We start from the raw sequence: 5,866 nt of genomic DNA, 5'->3' as shown, positions 1-5,866 counted from the left end.
GATAGGAGACAAATAAACATCTTCTTTCTATTTCTAAAAGAAGAGTCGTCCTTGCTTTGTGTCAAACAATAGTAGTAGTGATAATTATAACAATAACAGTGAATGCATAGAAATTAGATAGCTGATTTAATCTTCACAACAACCTTACCAACTAGGCACCATCTATAAATGACCCATTTCACAGGTGATGGAATGAACAGAGAGGTGAAGTAATTTGCCCAAGGTCTCCAACTGATGCGCGGCAGCGCTGGGATACAAACCCAGGTACTCTGGCCACTGAACTTAGAGTTAATGTGTCCCTTGTTCTTCGTGTTGCCCGTTCAGGTCTGAGTGCGCAGAACTAACCTGAGCAGAGAGAGCTGTTTATGCCTTCCTGGGAACTGGACAGGTGAAAAGTTAGGGGGCCACCCATCTATGACCTAACCTTCTGAGTCTGAAGGCTTATGTTGCCACTCAGTAGTGACTTTTCAATAAAAACATAGCACTCTATCGAACAACAAAGCCTAATAATTCCTAAGGTCTAATTACCTTAAGTAAAAAATTCATCATAGAACGTAATTTAAGGAAATACAATTTATTGCAAGCAAGTCTATTTCTCACTAGGCTCACTGTATAAACAGTGTCTCCCTTAGCTGACCCTGGACTAGAATTCCCAGATCATGGCAAGTTATATGTTAAAAAACATCTGTGGGCTTTCTTGAGCTCTAGATTTAAACAGATATGTTAATATATAATAAATGTTATTTGCTATATGAATCCATAATTATATTGATATAGTAAAATATTTTATCAAACATATTTACCATATTAATTAAAATATTTAATATTTTAAATACTTAATATATTTAATGTATTAATAAAATATAGATATGTAATAGATAAATATATATATATTTTTACTTGTAAGTTTAAATATGTGTCTGTAAATCCTGCTCTTTTCCCTCCAAATAATCCCTGCCAATTTCATGTTTTCCAACAAGGAACTTAGTTTGAGTTTAAGCATTGGGTCCGCTTTTGTCCACTGACTAGACCCAAAGCTAGTATTTTTCCCACTCCAGCTGTGGCTGGACCTCTCAGGGAAGTCTCCTGAACTCACAAAGCACCTTTTGATTTTTAACCTTGTAGCTTAGGTCTTGTAACTTCTGGTTTTCGAAGCACTGAGGGAGATGTGGTGGTCTGGAAGCCATTTCTTAACTATAAAGACAGCTAGATGGGAGATAATAGTCTCCTACCCCGCTGCCGTGAGGAAGCCAAGCAAAATCACAAAAAGACACCTTCTCCCTGTTTTTGTTTTATGTTCTGTATGGTGTCTTTCGATGGGGCCGTTGGCTTATTTAACTAAGAGTTTTCATCTGGTGCCTGTTTTCTGCTATGGATGCATTGAGTCTTTCTCTTTTTCTCTGAGAAAGGAAGACAGACACAGAATCAGCAGCATGAACAGTGATTCTCCTCTGATGATCCATGGAATCTCAAAGTTGGATTTGACCTTGGAAACCCTGAGATGCCCTTCACGGATAAGGGCGAAGGGATGGTGTTTGTGGTGCATTATGTAGAGACTTGGCAGGAACTCAGGTCTGCTGGTTCTCAGGCTCCACATGTCATGCTGTCCCTAAAATGGGAGCTCTCTCCTACTAATCAAAACACATAATGTTCTCTTTGCAAAGGAAAGCATCCCCTTTAACCACTCAAATATTTGACTGCTAGGGATTTTCTGTTAGGTTCCTCAGTAACATCATTAGCAGGATTGGTAGAGGTCCCCACGCCTCCCTGCTGCCACCTACAGGTCTGACTTTGGTACCTAGAGTTTCCATAGCCTTACTCCCCATGTTCCAAGTTGAAACCATTCCTGGAGTTAAACCTAAATTCTAAATATTTTAAAGTAAATCAATAGAGAAGTTTCTCCACAATGACATACTTGCTGCTTTGTGTCTTTCACCCAAAGCTAAGTCCAGTTTGACTTGAAGCACCTATCTGCCATGGTTTGCCACCATACTATGCTACTGGGCTTTCGACAGGACACCCTGTGACCAACCAGGAAAAGAGTAGAAACCGCGGATGAAAATCACTGTTTCTCAAAATTCTCAGAGCGACTGTGGTCCCCAGCTTCAGAATTGGAAATAATTTCAAGATTACTATAGCAGGTTGAATGGTGTCCCTCTGCCCACCCTCCTCAAAAAAAACAAAAACAAAAACAAAAAAAAACAAAAAAAAAAACCCACATGTCCACATCCAAACCTCTGGAACCTGTGAATATGAACTTATTTAGGAAGAGGGTCTTTGCAGATTTAATTAAGGGATTTGAGATAAGATCATCCTGAATTACCTGGGTGGGTCCAAAATCCAATGAAATGTGTTTTTAGAAGAGACACACAGAGAATGCAATGTGAAGATGGAAGCAGAGACTAGAGTCTCCACAAGCCAAAGAAACCAAAGAATGCCAATAGCCACCAGAAGCTGGAGAAGCCAAAGAAGGATTCATCCCTAGGTGAAGCACCCAACATAATGAAATACTTAGATATAAATCTATCAAAATATGTATAAGATCTACAAAACTCTGAAGCATGAAAGTTCAAAGATGAACTTAAGGGAGAGTTATTCTATGTTCATGGATAGAAAGACTCAATATTGTCAAAATGTCAGTTCTTCCCAACTTGATTTATAGATTCAGTGCAATCCCAGCCAATTTCCCGGCAAGTTACTTTATGGATATTGACAAACCGATTCTAAAGTTTATATGGAGAGGCAAAAGACCCAGAATAGCTGACACAATTTTGAAGGAGAAGAACACAGCTGGAGGACTGATGCTACCGACTTTAAGATGTACTATAAATCTATAGCAATTAAGACTGTGTGGTATTGGTAAAAGAATAAACAAATAAACCAATGAAACAGGATAGAGAGCCCACAAGCAGACCCCCATAAATATAGTCAACTGATATTTGATAAAGACAATGCAATGGAGCGAAGATAGTCTCTTGAACAAATGGTGCTGGAACAACCAGACATCCACATGCACAAAGTGAATCCAGACACAGAACTTACAGCCCTCACAAAAATTAAACTCAATATAAATACAAATATAAAATGTGAAACTCCTAGAAGGTAATATAGGAGAAAACCTAGATGAGCTTGGGTGTGGCAATGACTTTTTAGATATGACACCAAAGACATGGTCCGTGAAAGAAATGATTGATAGGCTGGACTTCATTAAGATAAAAAGCTTCTTTGGGAAAGACAGTGTCAAGAGGATGAGAAGACAGGTCACAGACTGGAAGAAAATATTTGAAAAAGACATATCTGATAAAGGACTGTTATCCAAAATATATGAAGAACTCTCTAAAAATTCAACAATAAGAAAACAGCTGATTAAAAAATGAGCCACAGACCTTAACGGATACCTCATCAAAGAAGATATACAGATGGCAAAATGGCAAATAAGCATATGGGAAGATGTCATCAGGGAAATGCAAATTAAAGCAACACCCCTACATACCTTTTAGAATGGCCAAAATCCAGAACACTGACATCACCAAATGCTGACGAGGATGTGGAGCAACGGGGACCTCCCATCCATTGCTGGTGGGAGTGCAAAGTGGTGCAGACACTCTGAAAGACAGCTTGGCAGTTTCTTACAAATTAAACATACTCCCCACATGATTCAGCAATCACAGGACTTGATACTTACCCAAGGGAGCTGAAAACTTACATTGTACAAAAAATCTGCGGAAAGTAATTTATAGCAGCTTTATTCACAATTGCCAAAAATTGGAAACGATCAGGATGCCCTTCCATGGGTGAATGGATAAATAAACTGTGGTACACTTAGACAATGGACTATTATTCAGCACTCAAAAGTCATGAAAAGCCATGGAAGAAACTCAGATGTATATTTCTAAGTGAAAGAAGCCAATCTGAAAAGGCTACAGGGTGTATGATTCTAACTATATGACCTTCTGTTATACAATGGAGACAGTAAAAAGATCAGTGGTTACTAGGGATAGGCGGGGGAGGACAGATAAGTAGGAAGAGCATAGAGGATTTCTGGGGCAGTGACAATACTCTATATGATGTTATAATGATACATGTATGCCATTATACATTTGTCTAAACCCATAGAATGTACAACATCAAGAGTAAACCCTAAGGCAAACTATGGACTTTGGGTGATAATGATGTGTTCATCATTTGTTTATACACACACACACACACACACACACACACACACATCACTCTGGTGAGTGATGTTGGTCACAGGGGAGGCTGTGCATGTGTGGGTGTGGGAGGAAATGGGAAATCTCTGTATCTCCTCTCAATTTTGTTGTAAGCTTAATCTGCTCTAAAAAACGAAGTCTTAATTTTTTTTAAATGCATAGCATGAGGCACAGTGGTCACCACAGAACTAAAATACAGGTCTGAAATAGGTCAGCTCTGCTTTAACTTTGTTTTTTCCATGTGAAGAATGTATACAGCACTTTCCTATGTATTTTTTATACAGTGAAGACTGGACTTGGTATAACCATATTACAGGAAAGTAGAAATTGGATTCTTGATTTTCCATCTTTGTGTTCTGTTAATCCTACAAAGTTGAGGCTTAAGCCGATTTCATTAGTACATGAGGAAAAGTAGGTTGACCTGCAAGGAATCAGATTCCCCATGTGGAGCAGCTTATAAGGGCGCTCCGTGTTCCATGCTCAGGTACATAGGAAGCACTGCAGTCCTACGAGGGAAGATGTATAGATATTTTTAAACATTGTGCCACAACTGCATTGTTTTTCATTTTTACCTGATGGCATCATTCTTAGAATAAAATCTTTTCTGAGTGAAAACTAAAAAAAAAAAAAAAAACCCATATGTTGACATTGCCTGAGAGAGTGTACGTAAACTATCTCAGTAGAGTTTGGCTAACAAAGAATGGTCCCTCCGTTGATACCCTAAGTCACATTTTAGATCCCTGCTTTTGTCTTCAGATCTGATGCAAGAGCTAGATTGTCTCAACTATCAGGAAGGTCTGCTTGCCCTTACTCACTTTGACTCAGGTCTGTGAGCATCTTTCCCAAAGTGGAACAAGGCCATAGAGAGCTTTGAGGTCCCCGGTATATCAGTGGCCCTGAAATAAATGTAAGCTGGATGCTCTCTCCTTTTCTCCAGGGTTTCTCCACGGCTGTTCTATGTTTCCACCCTGCCGTGTGCCCTGAAAGAACTTTGGCATTTGCTGAAAGGTCATCAGTTGCAATTTTAGACCATTGGGTAACTCAAACTCCTAACATTTAAATGTAGCTGCAAAAGGGTTTGATTGCTGTACCCAGCTGCCAGCCTAAGCCAGACAGTGGCAAAAATAGCAGACCCTCCCCAGTTCCCTTTAAGATGAGTAATTGACCGCTTATAAATGACGCTAGCCAATACTTCTCCTTCCTGGTCTCCAAATTCTCCAGTCTTCTGCCTACTCTTAGCATCTGTAGTGTGCTGGGCCCAGAGCTTCTCCAGGGAGTTGTGCTGAAGCACTGATTGGTTGGTTTCACTTCCAATCTCTTGTTAACAGATACTTTATAAAATGTAATATAAAGAATTAAAGGAAAGGCCAAGAATGAAAGTTATTGTTTAAGCAGAGTTTCAGCTGGGGGAGATGAAAATGTTCTGGAGATGGATGGTGGTGATGGTCGCACAACACTGTGAATGTACTTAATGACATTGCACTGTATGCTTAAAAATGGCTAAAATGGTCAAAAAAGAAAACCTGGAAAAATGAAATAAAAAACAATTACCTACAAAAAGGCAAGCCCCAACTGTTTAGTGTTTGGTTGTAACTTCATTTAAATTTAAATGACATTTTATTGCTAGATTTAAATTGCATTTTAATATAGTCAGA

The sequence above is a fragment of the Lynx rufus genome, unplaced genomic scaffold (genome assembly GCF_022079265.1).
Source record: "Lynx rufus isolate CCGP_SWC_20201006 ecotype Redwood Valley unplaced genomic scaffold, mLynRuf1.p SCAF_10, whole genome shotgun sequence".
In the NCBI taxonomy this organism is placed as follows: domain Eukaryota; kingdom Metazoa; phylum Chordata; class Mammalia; order Carnivora; family Felidae; genus Lynx; species Lynx rufus.
This window is presented reverse-complemented; position numbering follows the sequence as displayed.